Source organism: Leptinotarsa decemlineata, unplaced genomic scaffold (genome assembly GCF_025532065.1).
Source record: "Leptinotarsa decemlineata unplaced genomic scaffold, Ldec_3_MD MMD2_P_RNA_scaffold_6, whole genome shotgun sequence".
NCBI lineage: Eukaryota > Metazoa > Arthropoda > Insecta > Coleoptera > Chrysomelidae > Leptinotarsa > Leptinotarsa decemlineata.
The window spans coordinates 11,009,415-11,027,714 of NW_027412533.1; positions in this window are offsets into that span (position 1 = coordinate 11,009,415).

Sequence of the window (18,300 nt, forward strand, 5' to 3'; positions counted from 1 at the left end):
CTGGGAAAGTAAAGCTAATGATATCTCTTCTTATAAAAACGCCATCTGCGGAATCGACAAAAGACTCAATCCACGAATATCAAAGGTAAACGTAGCTCTGGTTTCAACTAGTTACAGTGAAAGCTGCAGAGGAAGAGAAATAATTTTTCTTCGAACGAACCGTCTTTGGGAGTCTCGTTTAATTCAAACATTCGTAGATCGATATATGAATGTAGGCTTTCACGGCTGGCGTCAATGTTTTGAATGGTTTTCGTGTTTTGCCGTGTTCTTCTTTGGTTACAATCTCCAAACGTTTCAACTGCAACTTCGGCAGTCATCTGGGGGATTTGTATATCTTTTCCATCGATCCTATATCCGTAGCTGACGTCTTCGTAAGGAGGGATGTTACCGCCTTATATTACCATTCATGAATAAAATAATTAGACAAGAAGCCATACAAATGTGAGCCCCCAGAAAAACAATAAAATCATTTGAATTGAAGAACGCAAAAATATATTTCATTTAAAAAAACTTCATGGCCTACTACTAAAACGGGATATTCCGTTTCAACTATTACTACTTGTAAATGCATTTCTAAAATTTTGAAAATAACTATTTTATAATAAGATGAAGTAAGAAGATTTGTATAAAAAATGGTTCACTTTAATTTCAACGTTGAAGATTTTCGAAATAAATGAAGTAAAAAAATGGCATTCAAAGAATACATCACAAGAACCCTGTATATTTTTCAGGATATTTGATAGAATTTTTTAACGATGTAACAGAAGTGACGATCATTCGCAACCGCGCCGTAGGGGCCATTTTCTCCAAACTCAATATGGCGGCACTATGACGACACCTACGGAAATATTGTCAAACTTGATGCAGTGAAGAAACTGAAATCGATGTTTGCTCAGTTTTTTTTGAATTAGGAATCTTAACATTTTCCACCAATTCACGTAGATATATTTTAAGGCGGGAACAGACTAAGCAAACATTGTTGAGCAACAGTTGATCAACTGTTGAGCAAGAATTGATCAACTGTTAACAAACAAACGTCGATGATTGTTGGAAAACTTCAGCGAACCTTGTTCCTAAAAAGTTCGTTCAGTCGAGCCAAAATGTGCGACGAAGACGATGCTTTACTCGCATGGTGCATGTTTTTATTAATAAAAATTAAAAAATCGCGTAACTGCAGAAAGCGTCGGTGGTGGCAAAGAAGTATATTCGCAAACAGAAAACGGATTTTTTTACCAGAACTAAGAATGGAAGACCAGATGCTGTTCAAAAACTTCACTCGAGTTAATGCAACCGCATTTGAAAGTCTCATCGTTATGATTGGACCTAAAATTGCAAAAAAAAAATACAAACTTTCGGGAAGCCATATGCGTGAAAACAAGATTAATGATAACTTTTAAGGTTTTTAGCCACTGGGGATTCTTATGTCAGTTCAATGTATCTATTTCAAATTTCTAAACAGCTAATTGGTACTATAGTTCCTGAAACTTGCGAAGCCCTTATAGAAGCATTGGCAGATCATATTCAGGTAAGAAAATAAAACAATTTATTTTTTCCTTATTTAATCAAATAAAAACATATAAGAACGTAACATAGTTTTTATGAAATATCCGTAGAGTTATCCGTTTTGGATCTAAGTAGGGCGTGAATAAAGGCATCTTTATTTGGAATATCTTGATCAGAAGGATGTTGCATGCTTGTTGATGTATAAGGAGATGGAACGCTATGTTCATTTGGAATATCTTGATCAGAAGGATGTTGCATGCTTGTTGATGTATAAAGGTGCGTACAGACCAGAGCATTCGGACCGAAGGAGCATGCCGAGGCAGAACGAGCATTCAAATGTGGACGGAGGCACGCACCGCACGAGGCATGCTCAGGTTGTGCGGCACATGTGCTCAATCCGATCCAAAAGTTGTCGGTCCATCAAAGCGAGGCAGCGCTCGTATGGCTCAGTGTGGACGGGTATGCGTTGTGCAGTGCGTTGCATACCTACAGTAAAAAACATGGAGTGGTCGCAAGAAGAAGTTTTAGGTCTAATTGAAGAATATTAATCACGGCCGATGTTACGGCAAGCCAAACACAAATCATATTTCAATAGAATAAAAAAGGAGGACGCTTGGGCTGAAATTGCAGCGGTACTCGACAGAGACGTAAATGAAGTACAAAAAAAAGGTTGATAGTTTAAAGGGTTCGTACAGACGGGAAAAGGCACGAGTTAAAAAATCATTGGGTAGTGGAAAAGGTAATTTGATTCTATCTTGTTAGTATAAAGGATTAATCACGCACTCTCTAGGTACTGATGACATATACAAGTCTAAGTGGTTTGCATTCGAAGCCCTCAAATTCCTAGACGATAATGAACCAAGGAAAACAACAGACGTAAGTACAATTTAATGTAAATAAAATATAATGCGGTATGTTAACAAATAAATAAATAAGTAGCTATTCGTATATTGTGTTCATACGTGTACTTTATCTGATTATGCATATTTTTCTTGCCAAGATACTGCCCCAGATGTTATGAAGTAATCTCTAAATTCGTCCCTTACAGCCTTAGCATTGCAGGTATATCTTCGGGGTACATTTCTAAGGGGTAAAAGGGATGTTCTTTCATCTCTATCGTTCCGCCAAGTTCCAGAAATTGTGCTTCCTTCCATTTCTTCATCTTCAGCTTCAACAGGAGTCTATATTCCTCTAGACGATTTGCGTCTACGCAAAAAATTGTGCAGGCAAGCCACAGTCATTACAATTAATGTTGCTTTGTCTGCTTCTAAAAGCATCGGTTTGCGTAAAACTCGAAACACGCTGGACATGATACCGAAGGCATTTTCGACTATCCGTCTTGATCTGCTTAGTCGGTAATTAAATATTCTTTCTGACGATCCTCTGACGTATGTTTCTTGGTAAGGTTTCATTAAGTTTTCCGTTAGCGGAAAAGCGGCATCACCCACAAATACGTACGGAACTTCATTTCTCCTTCCAAAAAGTGCTCGAGGAGCAGGAAAATTTAAGGCATTGTTCGTTAGTCTTTGATATAGTTCACAATTTTGAAATACTCCTCCATCAGAGACACGTCCCTGACAGCCAATATCAACATAGATAAAATTGTAATCGGCATCTACAATGGCCAGTAGCACGATACTGAACTAAGATTTATAATTAAAAAAAACGCCGCCGCTCTTTTTAGGGGCTTGTAGTACTACGTGCTTGCCATCAATGGCGCCCAAACAATTTGGGAAATTCCATTTGTCCTCGAACTGTTGAGCGATTTCTTCCCATTCTGCTGGTGACGATGGAAACCACAACAAAAGAAAAAAAATTAAGAAACTTGTTAGGTATATTGTTTGTGTGTATTGTATTTCTTGAGCATTTTTCTGTCGCTTCCATCATTTTTTCTTTGTTTTTCAGAGTTTAGCAACAGCTTCTAAGGGAAACGAGATTGAGGAAGAAGAAAGTATCAGTGACGATCTTGACAACACACAGTCAGAAAATATCAGCGAGATTGAATTCACACCAGTAATTGATACTGGAACCACACACCAAAATACCCCAAAGAAAGCATTTAAGTCTCCCAAAAAATGTGTCATTAAACGCAGGAAAGTTGCCGAAAATCCAATGGTTTCTGAGGCATATAATAATAATAATAAATCGTCTTTATTGCTGAAGGTACAGTTTAGCCAAAGGCCACTCTTACAGTTAACCTAAAATGTACAATTCTAATCAACTAAAATGATAAATAGAGAGAAAGACACGATGAAAAAAACGCATCACATAATAATAATTTATATCATAGGTATCTAGATGACATATTGTGACAAGCTAAGTAAAGGTTAAAGGTAAATTCAGGACACGGCACTCAAGTTCCTGTTGGTATTCAGGAAGTGTTTTTCAGAAAGTGTTTTTTCAGAATGATTCTTAACTCTCCTTTCGAAAGTTGCATACAATTGTATAACAGTGAGTTGTAGAATTTGATGGAGAGATAAGTGAACGACCTCTGAAACAGTGACGTCTTATGACGAGGGACATGCAGTTTATTTTTTGATCTTACATCCAATGAATGTAGCATAGACCTAGGAATCAGTTTATTGTGGTGGTGTGGGAATTTTGTAACTCAATACTTTGTACACAAAATTGCAAAGATTATAATTAGTACGATTGATCATTGTCAGCCAATTTAATTCTTTGATTTTACTCGAGACATGATCGAATTTTCTTAAAGAATAGACAAGTCTACAACAGAAGTTCTGTACTTTCTGTTTCCGATTTAAATCAAATTTACTTAAAAGATTGCTATACACAATGTCACCATAGTTGAACCGTGATAAGACAAACGACTCACTGATAAGTTTCCTGATTGGTCGACTGAAAAAATATCTATTTGAATAAATCAGTTTGAGAGTCCCAAACGATTTTGTAAGCGAATTATTCAAATGCAAATCAAATTTTAGTTCAGAATCAAAAATAATACCTAGGTTTTTAATGGAATTCATAACGGGAAGTATGGTGTTCTCAATTCTAATTGTGAGATGTGCGACTATAGCCCTATTCTTTTTATTACCGAAAAGCATCAAATGACATTTATTCCTATTCAATTTTAGATTATGTTGCGCAGCTAAATTAGAAATGGTTTGTAGGTCGGAATTGATGAGGTTTTGAATAGTTCCATAGTTGTAGATGTTTAAGTTGGTATACAATTGCGTATCATCTGCATAGGCCTGAACTTTTGAGTGCTTCATAGAATTCAAGATGTATGGGTATTTAAAAAAAGTGGCGTCTACATCTGCTTCCACTCCCGTGTCAGATGATTGTGCAGTCTTTGGTACCCACGTTGGAAATGCAATTCGCAACTTCGACGCTCGGCTACGTTCAATTGCTCGACACAAAATAAATAATATATTATTTCAGTTAGATCAGAATCAATATGATCAACCAACAATATTTCCTCCGCAGCCTACTGTCGTATTCCCTCAGCAACCAGTACAAACTACTCAACATCGGGTTATGACACAGCCAGTAGCTCAACTAACGTCATTACAATAAAATTCACAAATATTCACGCAACCTCATTCCACACCTTATTCATCTTTTATAGGCAGGACTATTTCTCCCGTAAATACGTTTTCTTCAAGCTCCCAACTTTCACCGGTCACTTCTAATTCGCAAACATCCATATCCCGATCATCCACCCCTCATTCCACGCCTCAACCTGATTTACCTGTTTACTTCAGCAGTTACAATGCTGAGATTGATGGTGACCAAAGACTGCTTTCATAAGTCAATGTTGAGTGTTTCAAAAAAGAATTTGAAACATTTCGATTATTCCCAAGGGTCAGATATAATTCTTTTGAAGTTTAGTTACAATGCGGTGCTTTACGTGAATACATTTTGTCACTGATTAACTTTTGGTTTTACTTATCTTTATGTGTTTTCTGAAACAATTAACTATAGCCTGACAAACTTCGGGCACTATTTCTGAGATAAAGAAACGTAAAGTCAGTGCCAATCGCTCTTCTGCACTAATACACCGCCTCAAGTGTGTATCCTGTTTTTCAATTTTGCTTTTAATCTTGTCCAAAATAAATCTAAAGTCATTTTCTGCCATTCTTGTAAAGTTCTAAAAATTTTTTCTTTCACCTGATAAATCGTCCAGCAATAACTTATTGTTTAGGGTACTATGACGACTTCTGTTCAAAAACAGTTGCGATGACCATCGTCGACGTTTACGTCGTTTCTTCGTTAGTATACTGTGTAAAATAGTAAACGAAGCACTAGCTATACCCAATGGATCCATTTTCTCTCCAAGAGCAAACAGACTGAGCACACTATGAGCGGCTACAAATGGGGCAAATGCTGCCACATGCGGCGCGGGTGCTCTCTTCCGCACCTGTTCTGTGCGTCGTTCAAAGTTGTCCGCACGAACATTCGTTCTGCCTCGGCATGCTCCTTCGGGCCGAATGCTCTAGTCTGTACGCACCTTAAGGAGATGGAGCTGATGCGTAAGAGCGCAAATTTAAAACAGGTGATACAGTTCGTAGTGACAAATTCGTTGTAATTGGAGTAAACTGCCTTGTGAATGATAAAGTATTCGCATATCAGCATAATGGAGAACGCAATTAATTTTATGTTCTACATCAGCTTGAAGAAATGCATCGTACCTTCTTAATTTATTTGCACGTATTCCCCAAATACGTCAAAGTTATCCCTTACTTTTCGATATTCTGTAAGTGTTTTTATTGATTTAAAAGCTTTATCCATTTGAGGATCAGACATATTTGGGCGCTTACCCGAGGTTTTTTTCCTGTTGAGACTAACTGCCTTACGGTGTCTCGTTGGAACGGTTCTGACTCTATTCCAATATCATGAGGATCCGAAGGGTTCAACTGCTTTCCAGAACTTTTCTTTGTTATTGTTCCCAACTGATTCACAGTGTCATGAGATGTTTCTGCTTGCTGTAATTGAAGAGTGCTTGAGGAACCTTCAGTGAGGATGGTTTCTGATGAATCCTCGTATTGTGTGTTTTCCAAGTCCTGAAACAAAGTATACAAGCCTATAGTATTAGTATACTAAAAATATGCAGAGTACAGATTTAGACGTTGGGAGGTAATAAGGAACTTATTGAACAATTGTGGCCTTAAGTGGATATCTTTTTTTTAATTTTGTTTTGTTTTTTAGTTACCAGATTCACCTGAAGAGTGCCTCAAATTATCCGATGACTATGAAAACTTTTGGAATTTTCCTCAATGCTTAGGAGCCATTGGCGGTAAACACGTCGTATTACAATGTCTCTTTAGAAGTGGAAGCGAATATTATAATTATAAGGGCACTTTCAGTATTGTCCTTATGGCAGTAGTAGATGCAAAGTATCGATTTTTATACGTAAACGTGGGTTATCAAAGACGAATATCAGATGGTGGAGTTTTTAAAAATACCCTTTTCGCGAGGAAACTAAATGATGGAACTTTAAATGTACCACCTGCCGGGATAACAGAACAGAATAACACCTTTTGTTTTCATTTGCGATGCTGCGTTTCCTCTACAGGAGAACCTAATAAAACCATTTCCCGGCGAACATGCGAAGGGGACGTTCCAACGCTCATTTGATTACAGATTATCGCGAGCAAGACGAGTCATGGAAAACGCTTTTAGCGTTATGTCGTCGGTATTTCGAGTTTTGCGAAAGCCTTTGCTTTTGCAACCTACTACTGCTGAAATAATTGTTCTTACATGTTGCTACTTACATAATTTTTTACAAAATACTAAAACAATCATGGACCGTTATGCTCTTCCTGGAACGTATGACAATGAAGATATTTCAACGGGCATTTTGGTTCATGGATCTTGGCGAGACGAACCAGAACCTTCATGTACATTCAAGCATTTAAATAGAATTGGGAGAAAATCCACCAGAGTAGCTCAGGAGGTTAGAGAACAATTTGCACATTATTTTTCAGGTCATGGAAGACTGCCTTGGCAAGACAGAATGAAATAAAATAATACGTGTCATTATAAAGAAATAAAAAAGTTTACTTACATGTTCTTGACTATCTCTTGTATGTTTTGGTGTATACTTGTCTTTTAAAAACATTAAATGCTTATATACAAACCAACGAGACACGTATAATTCATTTCTTCCCTGGCCAGATTTTGTGACACTTTTTGCACATTCACGCCTAAACTGGGTTTGCAGAACTTTCCATTTCCTCTCAATTTCTTCTCAGGATAGTTTTAGAACGGTCGCTATGATATTAAATGCGTCAGTTCGTTAATTTTTGTTTTTATAAGCTTCATTTTCGGGATTCCATATATTTGAATGTTCCCTTATAAGTTCTATCAAATTTAGAACTTGATCTTCTGACCAATCGTGCGACATTTTCAAATAAAATGAACGTTAGAGCGCCCGTACACGAGCCACATTTTGCGATCGGATCGACCACACAATTGCAGTCGCGTTCCAGCGAACCCAAGTCGCCCATAAGAAATATTGTACTATACGTACACGGGCGTTTACAAAAGTCAAAACGAACGTCTGCAGTCAACTTGCTGCTGATCTCCGTCGAGATGTCATCGCGACATCCGCCGTACACTAACCACAAACTTTCAATATGAGAAAAAGTACACCGTGGTGTACTTTTTCTCATATTGGTCTTACATCATTCAATTTTTGATGTCAGTTGCCTCAACTGCAAGTGCGGTTTCTATGACCGCAAGTCGACCACAAAAATGTGGTTGGGTCAACCGCAAAATGCAGTCAACGTGACCACAATGTTGTGGTTGCCACAACTGCAAATATGTGGTCCGTGTACGGCCGGACTTACTCTGTCGTTATACCGCTCTCGAATGCCTAGAATAAACTAAACGCATATTGAAAAGTAGAGCGCGTGTATAGACCGCCGAAACAGTTGACGCACTGTTGGTCAACATTTCCTTTGATGTACAACAACTCCTTATTTTCCGATCTTTATTCTCTCGCTCACCTAGACATACTGCTCCTCAATTCCTAGATGATATATAAAAAAGTGCTATGTACAACAGAGTGCTACACTAAAGAACTATATACGGATGTCACATCTCCCCCCTTAAAAAAAATATATACATTTATATGGATTATAATATGAGTCAATTATATATTCAGGTATAAGTTAAGCGTTCAGGTGGCTTAACCGTACGCTTTGGTCGCGAGATTACATTTTCATTCGAACAGTTCGTGTCACGAGAAGTGGAAAAGTCTGCAGTATTTGGAACAACTTCAACATCGTGAACTGTATTGTTATCGGTTGAACTCTGAAAATTTCCATTAGGCAATATAGCATCTTTGATATGAAGTTTTTTATCTGATTAATGTGTCGCTTCCATTTAATATTATTCAATTCTGGTACTTCAACTATATATGTCGACCTTCCAATTTTCCTGACAATTCTAGCCCTAACCCAAATCACTTTACCCGCATTTCTATAATCTTTCACTGTCACCGATTCTCCAGGAACGCACTTCACTACTGTCTTACCTCTAAAATATAATTTTTGTTTATTTTGTGCTTTTAGGACGCGATTTTTTACAACCATATTTGAATTTGGCAATAGTGAGTTAAAACGAGTTCTCAAATTCCTTCCAAACATTAATTTGGCAGGACTACTTTTTGTAGTACAGTGAGGAGTGTTGCGATAGTCGAATAAAAAGTTATTGAGAACAAAATTGATATTTGTTTGGTTATTTTTACCCAGAGCACTCAAAAGAGCCGTTTTGATTGTTTTCACGCAATTCTCCGCCGCATCATTAGAGGAAGGATGGTAAGGGGGTGTCGTAATATGACCTACAGTATTCTGAACTAAAAACTTCTCAAACTCTTGAGAACAGAAAGATGTACCGTTATCTGTAACGATCTGATTTGGTAATCCAAAACGCGCGAAACAACCCCTTAGAATCTCTATTGTCAAACTTGAGGTAATAGAAAACATCGGAAAAACTTCCAACCACTTACTATGAGCATCCATAACTATTAAAAAATACTTATTTTTGAATGGACCCATAAAATATAAATGCAACCTATACCAAGGTTGTTCCGGCCATGGCCAACAAGTCAAACTAGATTTATCTGGTGATTTTCATCAGACAACTTTCGCAAGTATAACAAATTTCTTCAATTTTTTTGTCGAGCCCTGGCCACCAGAAAAATGATCGTGCAAGACTTTTCATCTTCACCACACCCATATGACTAGTATGTAAACTCTTTAAAATATTTTTTGCAAAGAAGTTGGAATTATGATTCTATTATTCCATAGTAAGCAATCCGATTCGATCGATAATTCATTCCTTATTCTATAAAATGATTTGAATTCTTTCTTGTGTTTTAATTTGTATGAATCATTGGGCTAACCTAATTTCAAATACTTTATGATTTTTACTAATGTTTCATCTTTTTGTGTTGCATCTTTAATCTGAAGAAAATCAATAGGAAAATCTTCATTGTCAGAAAAATAACTGATAAAATTTAAATCTACCTCATCTAAACTATTTTCACCCAAAGGTAAAGGTTCCCTAGACAAAAAATCAGCGTGATTGTCTTTTGATTTCACATACTCAATATTGTACTGGTAGTTAGACAAAATTAAAGCCCATCTGCGAAGTCGGTTTGCAGAAAACTGTGGAATATTTTTTTTGGGTGAAGAATATACATCAGAGGTTTATTATCAATGACTAGCGAAAACTCTCTCATGTATAAATAATTACTGAATTTGCAAAGACCAAAAATAACTGCTAAACCTTCTTTTTCCATTTGACAATAATTTTTTTCAGTCTCTGACAAGATTCTCGAGGCAAAAGCAATAGGCTTCTCACAACCGTCAGACATTATATGTGTGATCACAGCACCCAGGCCTTTATCTGAAGCATCCGTTATTAAACGTAATGGTAAATTCTCATCATAATGCACCAATACTTGTGCTGACATCAACAACTGTTTAACCTTTTCAAATGCGAATTCGCATTCATCACACCATTCCCATCTTGAATTCGACTTGAGCAGGTTATACAGTGGATGCAAAACAGAGGCAAGGTTTGGAACAAATTTTCCATAATAGTTGATTAATCTGTTTAAAATCTGTTTAAAATCTGTTTTTTCGTTAATCAGCTGCCGCCCCCATACGAACGACAACTCTCAGAAGTTGAGAAACTTGTGCGAGCTAAGGACTAACGAGGTCTTACCTTTTAACGTGTGATTCCTAACACGGTTGCAGAATCATTCCAGCTTCAACCAGATAAATTATGTCGAGAAAAATATCTGGTCGAAGCGGGAATCGAACACACGACCTTCCGATCGTGAGTCGGACGCACTACCACCGCGGCCAATTCCACAACTATCCCAAAAAAGATTTCAATGAGGTATATTATGAGGAGCTGGAGCGTTTTTTATGGCTAGAATTTTCGATTCAGAAGTATGCAGACCAACTTTATCTATGTCGTAGCCCTAATACGATATTTCACTTCTGAAAAATTCGCACTTTTTAAACGACAATTTCAATCCCGCATTTTCCAATCTAGCTAACACAGCTTCCAACCTTCTAATATGTTCATTGCGATTTTTACCTGTGATTAAGAGGTCATCCAGAAAGACAACAACACCATCTAAATCTTGTAAAAGTGATTCCAATATTCTTTGGAATTTTCCCGGTATACTTGCAGTACCAAACGGTGCCCTATTATATTGGAATAAACTCTTATGGGTAGATATAACTATCAATTTTTTTGATGGTTCATCTAAACAAATTTGCTGATACGCATTTGATAGATCAAGCTTCGTAAAATGTATTCCACCCTGTAGTTTGACAAAGAGGTCTTCCATTTTTGGAAGAGGAAATGGGTCGATTTCGATGAAAGAATTCACAGTAATCTCCGCATATCCTAATAGTACCATCTTTTTTCAAAACTGGAACAATAGGAGATGCCCACTCAGAATAATGAACCTGTTGGATTACTCCAAGATCATTTAACCGCTGGAGTTCCTTTTCCACCCCTCCTTTAATGGCAAAAGGTAAGGGACGAGCTCTGAAAAATTTTGGAGTAACTGAATCTGATTTTAATTTTATTGACATGATTCCCTTATTGAAATTACCCAGTCCAGAAGAAAAAAGAGAGTTGTATTTACCAATCAAAAATTGTAAATCATCGGGTAAGTCCGGAAATGTAATTCGGAAATGCCCAAATTGCACTGATTGAAAAAATCGCGCCCTAGTAACGGTGGGCCACCGTTTTCAATGACATATATATCTAAATCAAATTGTTTATCTTGATAAATGACCTTGCAATCAAAATAACCCAATGGTACAATCTTGTCCCCATTATACAAACTAAAAACCTTGTCAGTTGTTTTCAAATTTTTTTCCTCAAAATTTTGTTCATAAAATGTGCGAGAAATTACAGTATCCAAAATAAAAGTGAACAATTTATTATCTATGAAAAGTTTTATAAAAATTGGGTTGGTTTTTGCTTCCAAAGTAAAGAGAATAGTCTTCCGATTCTAAAAAGTAATTTTTACTTTCATTCAATTCTTTAAATGAATTTGCATTTCTTTTATTTGGACACATAGGAGCAAGATGCCATTTTTTATCACATATATGGCAGTTACAATTTCTATAAGAACACTTATCTGTTTTATGATTCTTACGGCCGCAAACGGAGCATTTGGAATGTGATGGTGGATTGATACGGATTCCCCTCTTTGAGCCGCCGCCTCCTGATCCCGAATTGCCGCCGCTCGTACCTGCTGGACTGTTGTCTTCACAGCTGTTTTTTCTTGACGATGCCACTCGGAATGAAAGAGGTTTCTTGTGCTCAGAAGATCTGGACTTATTCTTCGTGTAGTAGATTTCTGGTTCCATCTTGACAGTGCTGTTGTAATTTTGTACAACCGAACTTTTGGAAGACGCAATTTCTATGATTTCAGCAAAAGTCAATGTTTCTTTTTCTTCATAAAGCCTATCCTTCACTCGACCAGAGTCATAGCCGATGATAAAACGATTTACTAAAGCCTTACAAATTTCATCAGTTCCAGAAAATTTTCAATTTGCCACTAATGATCGCAGTCTTGCACCCCACTCTTTTGGAGATTCATTGGCTGATTTTCGTGCTTCGAAAAATTTTTCGCGACACGCAAAAACAGACACTACCGGTTGAAAATAATTGTCCATAGATTTCACAATATCTTCGTAAGATTTTGTTTCAGGTTCTTCTGGAATGAACATATTGAATAGTAATTGATATGCCTCTTCATTCAATAAACTTAAAAGAATGGCACGTTTCCGTTCACTTTTATTGATACTATTTGCCGTGAAATAATTGTTCAAACGACGTTTATAAATCGACTAATCCGACGTAGCAGCATTGAATTCCTGAATATGTCCCGTATACTGTACAGATTCCGTCATTTTATCGACTCGGGGTTCACTGCTGAGCGTAAAAAAATGAATTTGCACTTTTTATAACTCAGAATATCACTCGTCGCCACTTGTGATGTATTCAACTTAAATGAAACAACTCCTTATTTTCCGATCTTCATTCTCTCGCTCACCTGGACATACTGCTCCTCGATTCCTAGATGATATATATAAAAGTGCTATGTACAGAGTGCTACACTAATGAACTATATACAGGATGTCACAGTTCTATTTGTGCGCACTCATTCGGTTAAGTGTACACAACACCGACAAACTGTACGCATTTCAGAATCCTCATTTACCTACTACTATACATAGATTACAAGTACCTAAATAAGCCTATCTCGTAACTGGTGCCGGCTTCGTGCCACCAGAACTTACAAATTTCACACTTGATCCGCACTTCAGCTGTATTTCTGTACATTTCTCGACATAACGAAGACTAGTAGTTACTTTTGTTCTGCAGATTAACTTTTCTAATGTCTGTGGTTTTATCGTCCTTTACATTTCTGTTCTTTGGCATGCTTTTTGTTTCCAAATTCAACTTTGGATGTTTTAACTTTCTTAGATTATTGGTCGATATCCGTTTGTTTCTCTTCTAACAGATTTTCAAGCGGACTATTAGCTATTATTTCCGATTTGCTAACATTTTTTCGTCGTGTCTGAATGTGTGTTGCTATCAGTAATGGGCTTATAGGAAGTGACTGAAGCAATATCAGACTCGTGAGTATTCGAAATGTCAGTGCGGCATAATTTGTTTCGTCCGCAATTCTTCTATCTTGATCATTAGATAAGAAAGCGCGTTCAATTATTCAATGGCTTTGTTTATTAGAACTATAGTTTCGATGTTATGTTTTCCAGGTAGTGGTGAACTTGGTTGTTGATGCCCTTCAGCAACAGTCTCTTAGTTGGTTGTGTTTCTGTTTCTGGAAGACGTAGAAGCAACTGATTCTTGTGTAAGAGTTGCAACAGATTGATGGCTTTGCATCTTCTGAATTTTTACTATATCTATAGAACATGAAGTAGAGGGACAACATCAGCAGACGGACAAAATATATCTGTAACTGAAGATGGTGCATAGTCTGCTTCTGTAAACAGATTGTTGTACAAAGGATAATTCCAGTGTCTCTGAATGCTGAAGCTACGTTACCTACAGTAGCAATTTTTTAAAGGCTCTGTCGAAAATCAAAGTCACTTGGTATTTATTTATAGATCTACCAGGATGCTGTGCAATACATTTATCAGCTTTAATTGCACACTGATTTTTCAGAGGATTGTAGACAGCTCTATCCTAAGGTTGCAATTTGTGACTACTGTGAGCTATAAATGTAAGTACGGCGATGTTGTGCTGTCTGCAATACAAGGTAGCTTGCAGACTGATGTGACTTGAATTATTTTCATTCATTAATAGAACAGGATTATTGACCGATGGTGAAGTATAGTCATTGAAATGTTTCAGCCACTGGAAATATAAAACCAGATGGTGCTCCATACATGAGTTCACCCTTCATTCTTTTTCGAGGAAAAATTAATGCAGGTAGCACGTAATTTCCAGTTGTACTGACATAGCAAACAGCGGTTATAGTTCGACAACGTTCTCCGAAAACAATTTTATTAACATTTTTCTTTCCTTTCCTGATACTAGTCTAATCCATATTATATATTCCACCATGAGAAAATTTAGATTTTTCTTTACACTTTTTCAAATGTATGTAACATATTTCTACTTGCACTTAATTGAAACCAATGACCCTTGCCATGCTCGTAGATGTAGTTTGCTTTGAAACTAAATCGAGGTGTCGTATCATAAACCCATAGACCCAGTCTTTTTCATCCATTTTTATTATTTCATCAAAACTATTCTGCATTTTATTTGCTTCAGCATAAACCAATTTCCTCAATGCGTTGGGACTGAGACCATAAAACATCTCCTCACTAGCTTTGCAATGCCCATAAATTCCTTCCTGAAGATCTGACAATATTTTCAGATAGAAAATAGCCATCACACATAGTTGAAACCTCTTGTTCACGAGTGAATGTTGATTGAAATCCTCCCATAGATGTTGCAGTAGAGTGAAGTTTCAAACGTTTTCTCGAAATACTTTCATCGGTCTCAACAATTTTTATTGCTTCTCGTTTCGCAAATCCATCTTCAATTTACTTTTCAGCTGTATTGATCTGCTCTTGAGTTTAGACTTTCTGTATAAAAAAATGCTAAACATATTCTTATTTATTCGATGGGGTAAGTATACGCATTTGAATACTGCGCACACTTACCCGCGTATACCTTTCCCATCCCATCAAAGTGAATAAAAATCACAAAAAATACAAGTATGATTCACCTTAGATAAAATTCGTAGATTCTCACGAAATATGGATTAGTTTCTCCCGTTCCAAACATTTTTTTTACTCAATCTTACTAATCGTAATGCCTTTCACATGGAAATGAATTTCAATAAAGTTGATAATGGAACTTCGCTTAAATAATATTTTCGCGTAAATATCCATTGCATAATGCGGCAAACATGTGACTATGAAACGCGATACTCTCATTCCGCAGTCAAATACGAACTGAATGTGACACATTTTAACCACTGAGTTAAGAGTTGGCTTTTTTGACTCAGCCATTTGCTTTCCTCTCAATTCATTAATAATATTTCATGTTTATTTTTGTTTATTCATGGAGTGTTCAATTCTTTTGAAGTAATATACATATTTTTGGCATTTTTTATTACTTTTCTATATATACTCCTATACTTATTGAAATAGTTCGTGAAATCAGTATTATCGATATTTCCATGTTTTCGAATGTGATGCAGTGCTCGCATATTTTTTCCAGATACTTTTATATCTTTTGTAATCCAAGGTTTTTTGGTTTTATTTTTTAAATTTCGAATGGAAATGGACAATTGAAATTCACAGAAAGTAATTTATAGAATTCACTAAGGGGGTTTTCTAAATGTAGGACGTTGTTCCAGTCAGACTCTTCAAAAAGTTGGGCTAACTTATTATAGTTGTGTTTACTGAAGAGTCACTTTTTGTTGACGTTGCTCTCGAAGGATAAATTACACAAAATGGCTTAGATGCATCAAGGATGCATGTTGTGGAAGTTTGATAAATATCCTTATGCCTGCTTAGTCTGGCGCCAGGCGTTCGACGTGGGTGTTTTGTTCACACACTCGAATTGACTGACGTGTTGGTCGGTGGTTCAAGCCCCAGCCTGAACGATCGATTTTCACTTGTTATAGTCTAACCCGTGTTAGGAATCACACTTCAAAAGGTAAGACCTCGTTAATCCTTAGCTCGCACAAGTTTCTACTTCTGAGGGTTGTCGTTCGTAGGGGTGCGACAGCTGGTTAACGGAAAAACAGATTTTAAACAGAAACAGATAATTAAATGATCCAATTCATCAACCTTGAAGAAATTGGAACTTAGATGATCTTTAACTAAAGCAGGGGTCGGCAAGTAGTTTTAGGTGGGGTCCGGATTTCTGTGGGAAAATTTTGACGAGGTTCAGAAAAAAACAACTGATAAAAATTAAGTGCTACCTATGTATCATGTTGGTTTCAAATCAAATTCTGAATTATAAAACACAAGACCTAAAATTAATGTGAGAAATTATACTGACGGTCTTGAGCCAGTTTAGTTCTCGCAAATTCGAAGTGTGTCTTCTAGGTGGGCGTTCGTTAATCTCGAACGATATTTGTTTTTCAAAAAATTCATCTTTGAGAAATATGTTTTACCTACGTATGTCGAGCCAAATATGGTGTCCAAATTTAAAGCTAGTTTCTCACAATTTTCATATTTTTCTGGGACATTTCGACCCAAAATTTTTCAGTGGGTACCGTTTTATACATTTGCAAAGACACATCTTCTTGAAAATCAATTATCTCTATTTGAAGGGATGCCTTTGACAGATTGAACAACTTCGCAGCCACATCTGTCGATTCTGCTGCTACATCAACTTCAAATGGCGATTTAAGAAACGAATAGCTTGTGTATCTCTGCAAAGTCTTGGAATCCTGTAGCAAATTCGTTTCTAAGATCGGCCAAAAACTTTATAAACACGGCAATGTCTTCTTCAGAGTTCTTTTTATATTCAAGAATTGTCGGAAAATGAACAAATTCTTGTCTTGCAATATCTTTTTCAAAGATATCCTTTTTCTTTGTCAATCATTGCTGGGACCCCGTCAGTTGAAAGCAACATCATTTTATCATAACTAATGTTAGATTTAGTAATAAACTCATCAATGACCTTGAATAAATCTTCTCCTCCGGTGTTACCTTTCAACGGCAATATTGCTAGTAACTCTTTCCTAAAAATGTGACATTCAATATCAAGAAATTTTATGAAAATAGACGTTTGTTAATCATCAACAATATCACATGATTTGTCAAGTACTATGGCGTAGCAAGGTGCCTTTTGCAAGAGTTCAAGAAGAGTGTTTTCAATATCAGCAGCTAAAATTTTTGTTTTTCGTGTATTACTTCTCGCTTATAATGGAATGTAGGATTCTGAGAATGTAGGATTCTCAGAATCTGAAAATGGTTGTTGGTGTTTATTAAGCGTCCAGTACATACGTAACGCTGCTTCTGTGGATTTTTTGCTCGCTCATGCAACTAACTAGTAATTTCGTGTTTTTTTTGCAAGAACTGAGATATGCATAAGTTTTTCTTTGCGAGCCTCACTGCCAAGAGGAAAGTTTTTGTCAAATTGTTAATGAGTGCATGGAGTGCTACGTATTAATTTATACTTGGTATACATATAACTCATTACAATATTTGACGGATCGCGGTCCGCCTCTTGCCGACCGTTGAACTAAAGCAAGGGTGCCTCCACCAACTGAGTTAAAGCGAAAATAATTTGAAATCATGCTATACTGAGATAGAAATAGTGGTTCTTTCGGTTTCAACCGGATATTCATATTCAGCTTACAATAACAATAGTTCATCAGTCTCGTGTCTTAATGACTGAATGTTCAAGGACAATTGATGCTCGTTTCCTTGCTGCGCCTAAAAAAAAACGTTCCTTCGCGGTATTAATATCATGTTCGGATTCATAGACTTCATCAAAGCCCATATTAAAAATGTGTTGTGTCGTCATGCTTGAATTTTTTTTGAATTCCATAATAATCAACAGAGCACTCTTATTCGCCCCGTTTTGTTACCCTACATCACTGACTCCATATCTAGTAAACCAGCAACTTATTTTCGGTTGCTCATTACAAAAATCTTGACTTCGCGACCTTGTCCATCATTTATATTAAAACATTTTAACAATTCGATATTGTGGGCATTTAGGTTAAAAAATATCGAAATGTTTGATGTATAGAAAAGATATGATGTGTTACAAGTGTCTCTTTGACGTCGA